This window comes from Lathyrus oleraceus, chromosome 7 (genome assembly GCF_024323335.1).
Source record: "Lathyrus oleraceus cultivar Zhongwan6 chromosome 7, CAAS_Psat_ZW6_1.0, whole genome shotgun sequence".
Classification (NCBI taxonomy): domain Eukaryota; kingdom Viridiplantae; phylum Streptophyta; class Magnoliopsida; order Fabales; family Fabaceae; genus Lathyrus; species Lathyrus oleraceus.
Genome location: NC_066585.1, coordinates 291,213,157 through 291,230,513, shown reverse-complemented (window position 1 = coordinate 291,230,513; position 17,357 = coordinate 291,213,157). Strand labels below are relative to the sequence as shown.

Below are 17,357 nucleotides of genomic sequence, written 5' to 3'. Positions count from 1 at the left end.
AAATTGATTTCTTCATTATCTTTTGCCTTCGTGAAAGACTCCACAACCTCAAAAGCGATATGGTTAACATGACTTTCCAACATGCTGATAAAATTAAATTTCAGAAATTAACTTATGGATATAGTGAAATTATATAAAAAAATGTGAGTCTGCTAGGTGAAAGCTAGATATCCTAACCGTTGGAGGACACCGGAGTATTTCTTTTAGTTTACAATGTATCAATGATTTATCTAAATTGATTTCTTCATTATCTTTTGCCTTTGTGATAGACTCCACAACCTCAAAAGTGATACATTTAAGATGACTATACCACATGCCAATAAAATTAACTTTCTGAAGTTAACTTCCGGATATGGTGGTATTATATATAAAATGTTCCATTGTCGGGAATTGAACCCGGGTCACCTGGGCGAAAGTCAGATATCCTAAACGCTGAACGACAATGGAGTGTTTTTTTTTACTTTACAGTGCATCAATAATTTGTCTAAATTGATTTCTTCATTATCTTTTGCCTTCGTGAAAAACTCCACAACCTCAAAAGCGATATAATTAACATGACTTTCGCATATGCTGATAAAATTAACTTTCAAAAATTAACTTATGGATATGGTGAAATTATAATTAAAATTGGGTCTTCTGGGTGAAAGCTATATATCCTAACCGCTGGAGGACACTGGAGTATTTCTTTTAGTTTATAATGCGTCATTATCTCTTGCCTTTGTGATAGACTCAACAGCCTCAAAAGCGATACAATTAAGTTGACTATTCCATAAAATTAACTTTCGGAAGTTTAACTTTCGGATATGGTGGTATTATATAAAAAATGTTCCATTGTCGGGAATCGAACCGGGTCTTCGGGGATGCCAGATATCCTTGCAGTTGGACGACAATGGAGTGTTAGTTTTAATTTATAATGCATTATTAATTTCTCTAAATTGATTTCTTCATTATATTTTGCATTCGTGAAAGACTCCACAACCTCAAAAGTGATATGGTTAACTTGACTTCCCAACATGCCGATAAAAATAAATTTTAGAAATTAACTTATAGATATAGTGAAATTATGAAAAAAAATGTGAGTCTCCTAGGTGAAAGCTAGATATCCTAACCGTTGGAGGACACTGGAGTATTTCTTTTAGTTTACAATGTATCAATAATTTATCTAAAATGATTTCTTCATTATCTTTTGCCTTTATGATAGACTCCACAACCTCAAAAACGATACATTTAAGATGCATATACCACATGCCGATGGTGGTATTATATATAAAATGTTCCATTGCCGGGAATCGAACCCGGGTCTCCTGGGTGAAAGCCAGATATCCTAACCGCTGGACGACAATGGAGAATTTATTTTTAATTTACAATGCATCAATAATTTGTCTAAATTAATTTCTTCAATATCTTTTGCTTTCTTGAAAGACTCCATAACCTCAAAAGTGATATAATTAACTTGACTTTCACATATGCTGATAAAATTAACTTTCAGAAATTAACCTATGGATATGGTGAAATTATATTTTAGAAAGTGGGTCTTCTAGGTGAAAGCTATATATCCTAACCGTTGGAGGACACTGGAGTATTACTTTTAGTTTACAATGCATCAATGAATTTTGTAAATTGATTTCTTCATTATTTGTTGTCTTTGTGATAGACTCCACAACCTCAAAAGCGATACAATTAAGTTGACTATTCCATAAATTTAACCTACTAAAGTTTAACATTCGGATATGGTGGTATTATATAAAAAATGTTCCATTGTCGGGAATCGAACCCAGGTCTTCGAGGACGCCTGATATACTGACAGCTAGACGACAATGGAGTATTAGTTTTAATTTACAATGCATCAATAATTTGTCTAAATTGATTTCTTCATTATCTTTTGCCTTCGTGAAAGACTCCACAACCTCAAAAGCGATATGGTTAACATGACTTTCCAACATGCTGATAAAATTAAATTTCAGAAATTAACTTATGGATATAGTGAAATTATATAAAAAAATGTGAGTCTGCTAGGTGAAAGCTAGATATCCTAACCGTTGGAGGACACCGGAGTATTTCTTTTAGTTTACAATGTATCAATGATTTATCTAAATTGATTTCTTCATTATCTTTTGCCTTTGTGATAGACTCCACAACCTCAAAAGTGATACATTTAAGATGACTATACCACATGCCAATAAAATTAACTTTCTGAAGTTTAACTTTCGGATATGGTGGTATTATATAAAAAATGTTCCATTGTCGGGAATCGAACCCGGGTCTTCGGGGATGCCAGATATCCTTGCAGTTGGACGACAATGGAGTGTTAGTTTTAATTTATAATGCATTATTAATTTCTCTAAATTGATTTCTTCATTATATTTTGCATTCGTGAAAGACTCCACAACCTCAAAAGTGATATGGTTAACTTGACTTCCCAACATGCCGATAAAAATAAATTTTAGAAATTAACTTATAGATATAGTGAAATTATGAAAAAAATGTGAGTCTCCTAGGTGAAAGCTAGATATCCTAACCGTTGGAGGACACTGGAGTATTTCTTTTAGTTTACAATGTATCAATAATTTATCTAAAATGATTTCTTCATTATCTTTTGCCTTTGTGATAGACTCCACAACCTCAAAAACGATACATTTAAGATGCATATACCACATGCCGATGGTCGTATTATATATAAAACATTCCATTGCCGGGAATCGAACCCGGGTCTCCTGGGTGAAAGCCAGATATCCTAACCGCTGGACGACAATGGAGAATTTATTTTAATTTACAATGCATCAATAATTTGTCTAAATTAATTTCTTCAATATCTTTTGCTTTCTTGAAAGACTCCACAACCTCAAAAGTGATATAATTAACTTGACTTTCGCATATGCTGATAAAATTAACTTTCAGAAATTAACCTATGGATATGGTGAAATTATATTTTAGAAAGTGGGTCTTCTAGGTGAAAGCTATATATCCTAACCGTTGGAGGACACTGGAGTATTACTTTTAGTTTACAATGCATCAATGAATTTTGTAAATTGATTTCTTCATTATTTGTTGTCGTTTGTGATAGACTCCACAACCTCAAAAGCGATACAATTAAGTTGACTATTCCATAAATTTAACCTACTAAAGTTTAACATTCGGATATGGTGGTATTATATAAAAATGTTCCATTGTCGGGAATCGAACCCAGGTCTTCGAGGACGCCTGATATACTGACAGCTAGACGACAATGGAGTATTAGTTTTAATTTACAATGCATCAATAATTTGTCTAAATTGATTTCTTCATTATCTTTTGCCTTCGTGAAAGACTCCACAACCTCAAAAGCGATATGGTTAACATGACTTTCCAACATGCTGATAAAAGTAAATTTCAGAAATTAACTTATGGATATAGTGAAATTATATAAAAAAATGTGAGTCTGCTAGGTGAAAGCTAGATATCCTAACCGTTGGAGGACACCGGAGTATTTCTTTTAGTTTACAATGTATCAATGATTTATCTAAATTGATTTCTTCATTATCTTTTGCCTTTGTGATAGACTCCACAACCTCAAAAGTGATACATTTAAGATGACTATACCACATGCCAATAAAATTAACTTTCTGAAGTTAACTTCCGGATATGGTGGTATTATATATAAAATGTTCCATTGTCGGGAATTGAACCCGGGTCACCTGGGCGAAAGTCAGATATCCTAAACGCTGAACGACAATGGAGTGTTTTTTTTTGCTTTACAGTGCATCAATAATTTGTCTAAATTGATTTCTTCATTATCTTTTGCCTTCGTGAAAAACTCCACAACCTCAAAAGCGATATAATTAACATGACTTTGCATATGCTGATAAAATTAACTTTCAAAAATTAACTTATGGATATGGTGAAATTATAATTAAAAATTGGTCTTCTGGGTGAAAGCTATATATCCTAACCGCTGGAGGACACTGGAGTATTTCTTTTAGTTTATAATGCGTCCATTATCTCTTGCCTTTGTGATAGACTCAACAGCCTCAAAAGCGATACAATTAAGTTGACTATTCCATAAAATTAACTTTCGGAAGTTTAACTTTCGGATATGGTGGTATTATATAAAAAGTGTTCCATTGTCGGGAATCGAACCCGGGTCTTCGGGATGCCAGATATCCTTGCAGTTGGACGACAATGGAGTGTTAGTTTTAATTTATAATGCATTATTAATTCTCTAAATTGATTTCTTCATTATATTTTGCATTCGTGAAAGACTCCACAACCTCAAAAGTGATATGGTTAACTTGACTTCCCAACATGCCGATAAAAATAAATTTTAGAAATTAACTTATAGATATAGTGAAATTATGAAAAAAATGTGAGTCTCCTAGGTGAAAGCTAGATATCCTAACCGTTGGAGGACACTGGAGTATTTCTTTTAGTTTACAATGTATCAATAATTTATCTAAAATGATTTCTTCATTATCTTTTGCCTTTGTGATAGACTCCACAACCTCAAAAACGATACATTTAAGATGCATATACCACATGCCAATGGTGGTATTATATATAAAATGTTCCATTGCCGGGAATCGAACCCGGGTCTCCTGGGTGAAAGCCAGATATCCTAACCGCTGGACGACAATGGAGAATTTATTTTAATTTACAATGCATCAATAATTTGTCTAAATTAATTTCTTCAATATCTTTTGCTTTCTTGAAAGACTCCACAACCTCAAAAGTGATATAATTAACTTGACTTTCGCATATGCTGATAAAATTAACTTTCAGAAATTAACCTATGGATATGGTGAAATTATATTTTAGAAAGTGGGTCTTCTAGGTGAAAGCTATATATCCTAACCGTTGGAGGACACTGGAGTATTACTTTTAGTTTACAATGCATCAATGAATTTTGTAAATTGATTTCTTCATTATTTGTGTCTTTGTGATAGACTCCACAACCTCAAAAGCGATACAATTAAGTTGACTATTCCATAAATTAACCTACTAAAGTTTAACATTCGGATATGGTGGTATTATAAAAAATGTTCCATTGTCGGGAATCGAACCCAGGTCTTCGAGGACGCCTGATATACTGACAGCTAGACGACAATGGAGTATTAGTTTTAATTTACAATGCATCAATAATTTGTCTAAATTGATTTCTTCATTATCTTTTGCCTTCGTGAAAGACTCCACAACCTCAAAAGCGATATGGTTAACATGACTTTCCAACATGCTGATAAATTAAATTTCAGAAATTAACTTATGGATATAGTGAAATTATATAAAAAAATGTGAGTCTGCTAGGTGAAAGCTAGATATCCTAACCGTTGGAGGACACCGGAGTATTTCTTTTAGTTTACAATGTATCAATGATTCACCTAAATTGATTTCTTCATTATCTTTTGCCTTTGTGATAGACTCCACAACCTCAAAAGTGATACATTTAAGATGACTATACCACATGCCAATAAAATTAACTTTCTGAAGTTAACTTCCGGATATGGTGGTATTATATATAAAATGTTCCATTGTCGGGAATTGAACCCGGGTCACCTGGGCGAAAGTCAGATATCCTAAACGCTGAACGACAATGGAGTGTTTTTTTTACTTTACAGTGCATCAATAATTTGTCTAAATTGATTTCTTCATTATCTTTTGCCTTCGTGAAAAACTCCACAACCTCAAAAGCGATATAATTAACATGACTTTCGCATATGCTGATAAAATTAACTTTCAATAATTAACTTATGGATATGGTGAAATTATAATTAAAAATTGGATCTTCTGGGTGAAAGCTATATATCCTAACCGCTGGAGGACACTGGAGTATTTCTTTTAGTTTATAATGCGTCATTATCTCTTGCCTTTGTGATAGACTCAATAGCCTCAAAAGCGATACAATTAAGTTGACTATTCCATAAAATTAACTTTCGGAAGTTTAACTTTCGGATATGGTGGTATTATATAAAAAATGTTCCATTGTCGGGAATCGAACCCGGGTCTTCGGGGATGCCAGATATCCTTGCAGTTGGACGACAATGGAGTGTTAGTTTTAATTTATAATGCATTATTAATTTCTCTAAATTGATTTCTTCATTATATTTTGCATTCGTGAAAGACTCCACAACCTCAAAAGTGATATGGTTAACTTGACTTCCCAACATGCCGATAAAAATAAATTTTAGAAATTAACTTATAGATATAGTGAAATTATGAAAAAAAATGTGAGTCTCCTAGGTGAAAGCTAGATATCCTAACCGTTGGAGGACACTGGAGTATTTCTTTTAGTTTACAATGTATCAATAATTTATCTAAAATGATTTCTTCATTATCTTTTGCCTTTGTGATAGACTCCACAACCTCAAAAACGATACATTTAAGATGCATATACCACATGCCGATGGTGGTATTATATAAAACGTTCCATTGCCGGAATCGAACCCGGTCTCCTGGGTGAAAGCCAGATATCCTAACCGCTGGACGACAATGGAGAATTTATTTTTAATTTACAATGCATCAATAATTTGTCTAAATTAATTTCTTCAATATCTTTTGCTTTCTTGAAAGACTCCACAACCTCAAAAGTGATATAATTAACTTGACTTTCGCATATGCTGATAAAATTAACTTTCAGAAATTAACCTATGGATATGGTGAAATTATATTTTAGAAAGTGGGTCTTCTAGGTGAAAGCTATTTATCCTAACCGTTGGAGGACACTGGAGTATTACTTTTAGTTTACAATGCATCAATGAATTTTGTAAATTGATTTCTTCATTATTTGTTGTCTTTGTGATAGACTCCACAACCTCAAAAGCGATACAATTAAGTTGACTATTCCATAAATTTAACCTACTAAAGTTTAACATTCGGATATGGTGGTATTATATAAAAAATGTTCCATTGTCGGGAATCGAACCCAGGTCTTCGAGGACGCCTGATATACTGACAGCTAGACGACAATGGAGTATTAGTTTTAATTTACAATGCATCAATAATTTGTCTAAATTGATTTCTTCATTATCTTTTGCCTTCGTGAAAAACTCCACAACCTCAAAAGCGATATAATTAACATGACTTTCGCATATGCTGATAAAATTAACTTTCAAAATTAACTTATGGATATGGTGAAATTATAATTAAAAATTGGGTCTTCTGGGTGAAAGCTGTATATCCTAACCGCTGGAGGACACTGGAGTATTTCTTTTAGTTTATAATGCGTCATTATCTCTTGCCTTTGTGATAGACTCAACAGCCTCAAAAGCGATACAATTAAGTTGACTATTCCATAAAATTAACTTTCGGAAGTTTAACTTTCGGATATGGTGGTATTATATAAAAATGTTCCATTGTCGGGAATCGAACCCGGGTCTTCGGGGATGCCAGATATCCTTGCAGTTGGACGACAATGGAGTGTTAGTTTTAATTTATAATGCATTATTAATTTCTCTAAATTGATTTCTTCATTATATTTTGCATTCGTGAAAGACTCCACAACCTCAAAAGTGATATGGTTAACTTGACTTCCAACATGCCGAAAAATAAATTTTAGAAATTAACTTATAGATATAGTGAAATTATGAAAAAAAATGTGAGTCTCCTAGGTGAAAGCTAGATATCCTAACCGTTGGAGGACACTGGAGTATTTCTTTTAGTTTACAATGTATCAATGATTTATCTAAATTGATTTCTTCATTATCTTTTGCCTTTGTGATAGACTCCACAACCTCAAAAGTGATACATTTAAGATGACTAAACCACATGCCAATAAAATTAACTTTCTGAAGTTTAACTTTCGGATATGGTGGTATTATATAAAAAATGTTCCATTGTCGGGAATCGAACCCGGGTCTTCGGGGATGCCAGATATCCTTGCAGTTGGACGACAATGGAGTGTTAGTTTTAATTTATAATGCATTATTAATTTCTCTAAATTGATTTCTTCATTATATTTTGCATTCGTGAAAGACTCCACAACCTCAAAAGTGATATGGTTAACTTGACTTCCCAACATGCCGATAAAAATAAATTTTAGAAATTAACTTATAGATATAGTGAAATTATGAAAAAAAATGTGAGTCTCCTAGGTGAAAGCTAGATATCCTAACCGTTGGAGGACACTGGAGTATTTCTTTTAGTTTACAATGTATCAATAATTTATCTAAATGATTTCTTCATTATCTTTTGCCTTTGTGATAGACTCCACAACCTCAAAAACGATACATTTAAGATGCATATACCACATGCCGATGGTGGTATTATATATAAAACGTTCCATTGCCGGGAATCGAACCCGGGTCTCCTGGGTGAAAGCCAGATATCCTAACCGCTGGACGACAATGGAGAATTTATTTTTAATTTACAATGCATGAATAATTTGTCTAAATTAATTTCTTCATATCTTTTGCTTTCTTGAAAGACTCCACAACCTCAAAAGTGATATAATTAACTTGACTTTCGCATATGCTGATAAATTAACTTTCAGAAATTAACCTATGGATATGGTGAAATTATATTTTAGAAAGTGGGTCTTCTAGGTGAAAGCTATATATCCTAACCGTTGGAGGACACTGGAGTATTACTTTTAGTTTACAATGCATCAATGAATTTTGTAAATTGATTTCTTCATTATTTGTTGTCTTTGTGATAGACTCCACAACCTCAAAAGCGATACAATTAAGTTGACTATTCCATAAATTTAACCTACTAAAGTTTAACATTCGGATATGGTGGTATTATATAAAAAATGTTCCATTGTCGGGAATCGAACCCAGGTCTTCGAGGACGCCTGATATACTGACAGCTAGACGACAATGGAGTATTAGTTTTAATTTACAATGCATCAATAATTTGTCTAAATTGATTTCTTCATTATCTTTTGCCTTCGTGAAAGACTCCACAACCTCAAAAGCGATATGGTTAACATGACTTTCCAACATGCTGATAAAATTAAATTTCAGAAATTAACTTATGGATATAGTGAAATTATATAAAAAAATTGAGTCTGCTAGGTGAAAGCTAGATATCCTAACCGTTGGAGGACACCGGAGTATTTCTTTTAGTTTACAATGTATCAATGATTTATCTAAATTGATTTCTTCATTATCTTTTGCCTTTGTGATAGACTCCACAACCTCAAAAGTGATACATTTAAGATGACTATACCACATGCCAATAAAATTACTTTCTGAAGTTAACTTCCGGATATGGTGGTATTATATATAAAATGTTCCATTGTCGGGAATTGAACCCGGGTCACCTGGGCGAAAGTCAGATATCCTAAACGCTGAACGACAATGGAGTGTTTTTTTCTTTACAGTGCATCAATAATTTGTCTAAATTGATTTCTTCATTATCTTTTGCCTTCGTGAAAAACTCCACAACCTCAAAAGCGATATAATTAACATGACTTTCGCATATGCTGATAAAATTAACTTTCAAAAATTAACTTATGGATATGGTGAAATTATAATTAAAAATGGGTCTTCTGGTGAAAGCTATATATCCTAACCGCTGGAGGACACTGGAGTATTTCTTTTAGTTTATAATGCGTCATTATCTCTTGCCTTTGTGATAGACTCAACAGCCTCAAAAGCGATACAATTAAGTTGACTATTCCATAAAATTAACTTTCGGAAGTTTAACTTTCGGATATGGTGGTATTATATAAAAAATGTTCCATTGTCGGGAATCGAACCCGGGTCTTCGGGGATGCCAGATATCCTTGCAGTTGGACGACAATGGAGTTTAGTTTTAATTTATAATGCATTATTAATTTCTCTAAATTGATTTCTTCATTATATTTTGCATTCGTGAAAGACTCCACAACCTCAAAAGTGATATGGTTAACTTGACTTCCCAACATGCCGATAAAATTAATTTTAGAAATTAACTTATAGATATAGTGAAATTATGAAAAAAATGTGAGTCTCCTAGGTGAAAGCTAGATATCCTAACCGTTGGAGGACACTGGAGTATTTCTTTTAGTTTACAATGTATCAATGATTTATCTAAATGATTTCTTCATTATCTTTTGCCTTTGTGATAGACTCCACAACCTCAAAAGTGATACATTTAAGATGACTAAACCACATGCCAATAAATTAACTTTCTGAAGTTTAACTTTCGGATATGGTGGTATTATATAAAAATGTTCCATTGTCGGGAATCGAATCCGGGTCTTCGGGGATGCCAGATATCCTTGCAGTTGGACGACAATGGAGTGTTAGTTTTAATTTATAATGCATTATTAATTTCTCTAAATTGATTTCTTCATTATATTTTGCATTCGTGAAAGACTCCACAACCTCAAAAGTGATATGGTTAACTTGACTTCCAACATGCCGATAAAAATAAATTTTAGAAATTAACTTATAGATATAGTGAAATTATGAAAAAAAATGTGAGTCTCCTAGGTGAAAGCTAGATATCCTAACCGTTGGAGGACACTGGAGTATTTCTTTTAGTTTACAATGTATCAATAATTTATCTAAAATGATTTCTTCATTATCTTTTGCCTTTGTGATAGACTCCACAACCTCAAAAACGATACATTTAAGATGCATATACCACATGCCGATGGTGGTATTATATATAAAACGTTCCATTGCCGGAATCGAACCCGGGTCTCCTGGGTGAAAGCCAGATATCCTAACCGCTGGACGACAATGGAGAATTTATTTTAATTTACAATGCATCAATAATTTGTCTAAATTAATTTCTTCAATATCTTTTGCTTTCTTGAAAGACTCCACAACCTCAAAAGTGATATAATTAACTTGACTTTCGCATATGCTGATAAAATTAACTTTCAGAAATTAACCTATGGATATGGTGAAATTATATTTTAGAAAGTGGGTCTTCTAGGTGAAAGCTATATATCCTAACCGTTGGAGGACACTGGAGTATTACTTTTAGTTTACAATGCATCAATGAATTTTGTAAATTGATTTCTTCATTATTTGTTGTCTTTGTGATAGACTCCACAACCTCAAAAGCGATACAATTAAGTTGACTATTCCATAAATTTACCTACTAAAGTTTAACATTCGGATATGGTGGTATTATATAAAAATGTTCCATTGTCGGGAATCGAACCCAGGTCTTCGAGGACGCCTGATATACTGACAGCTAGACGACAATGGAGTATTAGTTTTAATTTACAATGCATCAATAATTTGTCTAAATTGATTTCTTCATTATCTTTTGCCTTCGTGAAAAACTCCACAACCTCAAAAGCGATATAATTAACATGACTTTCGCATATGCTGATAAAATTAACTTTCAAAAATTAACTTATGGATATGGTGAAATTATAATTAAAAATTGGGTCTTCTGGGTGAAAGCTATATATCCTAACCGCTGGAGGACACTAGAGTATTTCTTTTAGTTTATAATGCGTCATTATCTCTTGCCTTTGTGATAGACTCAACAGCCTCAAAAGCGATACAATTAAGTTGACTATTCCATAAAATTAACTTTCGGAAGTTTAACTTTCGGATATGGTGGTATTATATAAAAAATGTTCCATTGTCGGGAATCGAACCCGGGTCTTCGGGGATGCCAGATATCCTTGCAGTTGGACGACAATGGAGTGTTAGTTTTAATTTATAATGCATTTTAATTTCTCTAAATTGATTTCTTCATTATATTTTGCATTCGTGAAAGACTCCACAACCTCAAAAGTGATATGGTTAACTTGACTTCCCAACATGCCGATAAAAATAAATTTTAGAAATTAACTTATAGATATAGTGAAATTATGAAAAAAATGTGAGTCTCCTAGGTGAAAGCTAGATATCCTAACCGTTGGAGGACACTGGAGTATTTCTTTTAGTTTACAATGTATCAATGATTTATCTAAATTGATTTCTTCATTATCTTTTGCCTTTGTGATAGACTCCACAACCTCAAAAGTGATACATTTAGATGACTAAACCACATGCCAATAAATTAACTTTCTGAAGTTTAACTTTCGGATATGGTGGTATTATATAAAAAATGTTCCATTGTCGGGAATTGAACCCGGGTCCTCGGGGATGCCAGATATCCTTGCAGTTGGACGACAATGGAGTGTTAGTTTTAATTTATAATGCATTATAATTTCTCTAAATTGATTTCTTCATTATATTTTGCATTCGTGAAAGACTCCACAACCTCAAAAGTGATATGGTTAACTTGACTTCCCCACATGCCGATAAAATAAATTTTAGAAATTAACTTATAGATATAGTGAAATTATGAAAAAAAATGTGAGTCTCCTAGGTGAAAGCTAGATATCCTAACCGTTGGAGGACACTGGAGTATTTCTTTAGTTTACAATGTATCAATAATTTATCTAAAATGATTTCTTCATTATCTTTTGCCTTTGTGATAGACTCCACAACCTCAAAAACGATACATTTAAGATGAATATACCACATGCCGATGGTGGTATTATATATAAAACGTTCCATTGCCGGGAATCGAACCCGGGTCTCCTGGGTGAAAGCCAGATATCCTAACCGCTGGACGACAATGGAGAATTTATTTTAATTTACAATGCATCAATAATTTGTCTAAATTATTTCTTCAATATCTTTTGCTTTCTTGAAAGACTCCACAACCTCAAAAGTGATATAATTAACTTGACTTTCGCATATGCTGATAAAATTAACTTTCAGAAATTAACCTATGGATATGGTGAAATTATATTTTAGAAAGTGGGTCTTCTAGGTGAAAGCTATATATCCTAACCGTTGGAGGACACTGGAGTATTACTTTTAGTTTACAATGCATCAATGAATTTTGTAAATTGATTTCTTCATTATTGTTGTCTTTGTGATAGACTCCACAACCTCAAAAGCGATACAATTAAGTTGACTATTCCATAAATTTAACCTACTAAAGTTTAACATTCGGATATGGTGGTATTATATAAAAATGTTCCATTGTCGGGAATCGAACCCAGGTCTTCGAGGACGCCTGATATACTGACAGCTAGACGACAATGGAGTATTAGTTTTAATTTACAATGCATCAATAATTTGTCTAAATTGATTTCTTCATTATCTTTTGCCTTCGTGAAAGACTCCACAACCTCAAAAGCGATATGGTTAACATGACTTTCCAACATGCTGATAAATTAAATTTCAGAAATTAACTTATGGATATAGTGAAATTATATAAAAAAATGTGAGTCTGCTAGGTGAAAGCTAGATATCCTAACCGTTGGAGCACACCGGAGTATTTCTTTTAGTTTACAATGTATCAATGATTTATCTAAATTGATTTCTTCATTATCTTTTGCCTTTGTGATAGACTCCACAACCTCAAAAGTGATACATTTAAGATGACTATACCACATGCCAATAAAATTAACTTTCTGAAGTTAACTTTCGGATATGGTGGTATTATATATAAAATGTTCCATTGTCGGGAATTGAACCCGGGTCACCTGGGCGAAAGTCAGATATCCTAAACGCTGAACGACAATGGAGTGTTTTTTTTACTTACAGTGCATCAATAATTTGTCTAAATTGATTTCTTCATTATCTTTTGCCTTCGTGAAAAACTCCACAACCTCAAAAGCGATATAATTAACATGACTTTCGCATATGCTGATAAAATTAACTTTCAAAAATTAACTTATGGATATGGTGAAATTATAATTAAAATGTGGTCTTCTGGTGAAAGCTATATATCCTAACCGCTGGAGGACACTGGAGTATTTCTTTTAGTTTATAATGCGTCATTATCTCTTGCCTTTGTGATAGACTCAACAGCCTCAAAAGCGATACAATTAAGTTGACTATTCCATAAAATTAACTTTCGGAAGTTTAACTTTCGGATATGGTGGTATTATATAAAAAATGTTCCATTGTCGGGAATCGAACCCGGGTCTTCGGGGATGCCAGATATCCTTGCAGTTGGACGACAATGGAGTGTTAGTTTTAATTTATAATGCATTATTAATTTCTCTAAATTGATTTCTTCATTATATTTTGCATTCGTGAAAGACTCCACAACCTCAAAAGTGATATGGTTAACTTGACTTCCCAACATGCCGATAAAAATAAATTTTAGAAATTAACTTATAGATATAGTGAAATTATGAAAAAAAATGTGAGTCTCCTAGGTGAAAGCTAGATATCCTAACCGTTGGAGGACACTGGAGTATTTCTTTTAGTTTACAATGTATCAATGATTTATCTAAATTGATTTCTTCATTATCTTTTGCCTTTGTGATAGACTCCACAACCTCAAAAGTGATACATTTAAGATGACTAAACCACATGCCAATAAAATTAACTTTCTGAAGTTTAACTTTCGGATATGGTGGTATTATATAAAAAATGTTCCATTGTCGGGAATTGAACCCGGGTCCTCGGGGATGCCAGATATCCTTGCAGTTGGACGACAATGAAGTGTTAGTTTTAATTTATAATGCATTATTAATTTCTCTAAATTGATTTCTTCATTATATTTTGCATTCGTGAAAGACTCCACAACCTCAAAAGTGATATGGTTAACTTGACTTCCCAACATGCCGATAAAAATAAATTTAGAAATTAACTTATAGATATAGTGAAATTATGAAAAAAATGTGAGTCTCCTAGATGAAAGCTAGATATCCTAACCGTTGGAGGACACTGGAGTATTTCTTTTAGTTTACAATGTATCAATAATTTATCTAAAATGATTTCTTCATTATCTTTTGCCTTTGTGATAGACTCCACAACCTCAAAAACGATACATTTAAGATGCATATACCACATGCCGATGGTGGTATTATATATAAAACGTTCCATTGCCGGAATCGAACCCGGGTCTCCTGGTGAAAGCCAGATATCCTAACCGCTGGACGACAATGGAGAATTATTTTTAATTTACAATGCATCAATAATTTGTCTAAATTAATTTCTTCAATATCTTTTGCTTTCTTGAAAGACTCCACAACCTCAAAAGTGATATAATTAACTTGACTTTCGCATATGCTGATAAAATTAACTTTCAGAAATTAACCTATGGATATGGTGAAATTATATTTTAAAAGTGGGTCTTCTAGGTGAAAGCTATATATCCTAACCGTTGGAGGACACTGGAGTATTACTTTTAGTTTACAATGCATCAATGAATTTTGTAAATTGATTTCTTCATTATTTGTTGTCTTTGTGATAGACTCCACAACCTCAAAAGCGATACAATTAAGTTGACTATTCCATAAATTTAACCTACTAAAGTTAACATTCGGATATGGTGGTATTATATAAAAAATGTTCCATTGTCGGGAATCGAACCCAGGTCTTCGAGGACGCCTGATATACTGACAGCTAGACGACAATGGAGTATTAGTTTTAATTTACAATGCATCAATAATTTGTCTAAATTGATTTCTTCATTATCTTTTGCCTTCGTGAAAGACTCCACAACCTCAAAAGCGATATGGTTAACATGACTTTCCAACATGCTGATAAAATTAAATTTCAGAAATTAACTTATGGATATAGTGAAATTATATAAAAATGTGAGTCTGCTAGGTGAAAGCTAGATATCCTAACCGTTGGAGGACACCGGAGTATTTCTTTTAGTTTACAATGTATCAATGATTTATCTAAATTGATTTCTTCATTATCTTTTGCCTTTGTGATAGACTCCACAACCTCAAAAGTGATACATTTAAGATGACTATACCACATGCCAATAAAATTAACTTTCTGAAGTTAACTTCCGATATGGTGGTATTATATATAAAATGTTCCATTGTCGGGAATTGAACCCGGGTCACCTGGGCGAAAGTCAGATATCCTAAACGCTGAACGACAATGGAGTGTTTTTTTTACTTTACAGTGCATCAATAATTTGTCTAAATTGATTTCTTCATTATCTTTTGCCTTCGTGAAAAACTCCACAACCTCAAAAGCGATATAATTAACATGACTTTCGCATATGCTGATTAAATTAACTTTCAAAAATTAACTTATGGATATGGTGAAATTATAATTAAAATTGGGTCTTCTGGGTGAAAGCTATATATCCTAACCGCTGGAGGACACTGGAGTATTTCTTTTAGTTTATAATGCGTCATTATCTCTTGCCTTTGTGATAGACTCAACAGCCTCAAAAGCGATACAATTAAGTTGACTATTCCATAAAATTAACTTTCGGAAGTTTAACTTTCGGATATGGTGGTATTATATAAAAAATGTTCCATTGTCGGGAATCGAAACCGGGTCTTCGGGGATGCCAGATATCCTTGCAGTTGGACGACAATGGAGTGTTAGTTTTAATTTATAATGCATTATTAATTTCTCTAAATTGATTTCTTCATTATATTTTGCATTCGTGAAAGACTCCACAACCTCAAAAGTGATATGGTTAACTTGACTTCCCAACATGCCGATAAAAATAAATTTAGAAATTAACTTATAGATATAGTGAAATTATGAAAAAAAATGTGAGTCTCCTAGGTGAAAGCTAGATATCCTAACCGTTGGAGGACAAGGGAGTATTTCTTTTAGTTTACAATGTATCAATAATTTATCTAAAATGATTTCTTCATTATCTTTTGCCTTAGATAGACTCCACAACCTCAAAAACGATACATTTAAGATGCATATACCACATGCCGATGGTGGTATTATATATAAAATGTTCCATTGCCGGGAATCGAAACCGGGTCTCCTGGGTGAAAGCCAGATATCCTAACCGCTGGACGACAATGGAGAATTTATTTTTAATTTACAATGCATCAATAATTTGTCTAAATTAATTTCTTCAATATCTTTTGCTTTCTTGAAAGACTCCACAACCTCAAAAGTGATATAATTAACTTGACTTTCGCATATGCTGATAAAATAACTTTCAGAAATTAACCTATGGATATGGTGAAATTATATTTAGAAAGTGGGTCTTCTAGGTGAAAGCTATATATCCTAACCGTTGGAGGACACTGGAGTATTACTTTTAGTTTACAATGCATCAATGAATTTTGTAAATTGATTTCTTCATTATTGTTGTCTTTGTGATAGACTCCACAACCTCAAAAGCGATACAATTAAGTTGACTATTCCATAAATTTAACCTACTAAAGTTTAACATTCGGATATGGTGGTATTATATAAAAATGTTCCATTGTCGGGAATCGAACCCAGGTCTTCGAGGACGCCTGATATACTGACAGCTAGACGACAATGGAGTATTAGTTTTAATTTACAATGCATCAATAATTTGTCTAAATTGATTTCTTCATTATCTTTTGCCTTCGTGAAAGACTCCACAACCTCAAAAGCGATATGGTTAACATGACTTTCCAACATGCTGATAAAATTAAATTTCAGAAATTAACTTATGGATATAGTGAAATTATATAAAAAAATGTGAGTCTGCTAGGTGAAAGCTAGATA

General features: G+C 32.9%; 6 non-coding genes across 6 annotated transcripts; all 6 read right to left on the bottom strand.

The window, feature by feature from the left end:
- Positions 1 to 1,274: 1,274 nt before the first annotated feature.
- On the bottom strand, positions 1,275 to 1,346 carry TRNAE-UUC (transfer RNA glutamic acid (anticodon UUC)). The gene has a single exon. It is a non-coding gene; the product is annotated as a tRNA-Glu (tRNA).
- A 1,338-nt stretch (positions 1,347 to 2,684) lies between these two features.
- TRNAE-UUC (transfer RNA glutamic acid (anticodon UUC)) lies at positions 2,685 to 2,756 on the bottom strand. The gene has a single exon. It is a non-coding gene; the product is annotated as a tRNA-Glu (tRNA).
- A 1,785-nt stretch (positions 2,757 to 4,541) lies between these two features.
- TRNAE-UUC (transfer RNA glutamic acid (anticodon UUC)) lies at positions 4,542 to 4,613 on the bottom strand. Its single transcript has one exon. It is a non-coding gene; the product is annotated as a tRNA-Glu (tRNA).
- Positions 4,614 to 8,245: 3,632 nt separating this feature from the next.
- TRNAE-UUC (transfer RNA glutamic acid (anticodon UUC)) lies at positions 8,246 to 8,317 on the bottom strand. Its single transcript has one exon. It is a non-coding gene; the product is annotated as a tRNA-Glu (tRNA).
- Positions 8,318 to 12,422: 4,105 nt separating this feature from the next.
- TRNAE-UUC (transfer RNA glutamic acid (anticodon UUC)) lies at positions 12,423 to 12,494 on the bottom strand. Its single transcript has one exon. It is a non-coding gene; the product is annotated as a tRNA-Glu (tRNA).
- Positions 12,495 to 16,605: 4,111 nt separating this feature from the next.
- On the bottom strand, positions 16,606 to 16,677 carry TRNAE-UUC (transfer RNA glutamic acid (anticodon UUC)). The gene has a single exon. It is a non-coding gene; the product is annotated as a tRNA-Glu (tRNA).
- Positions 16,678 to 17,357: the final 680 nt, after the last annotated feature.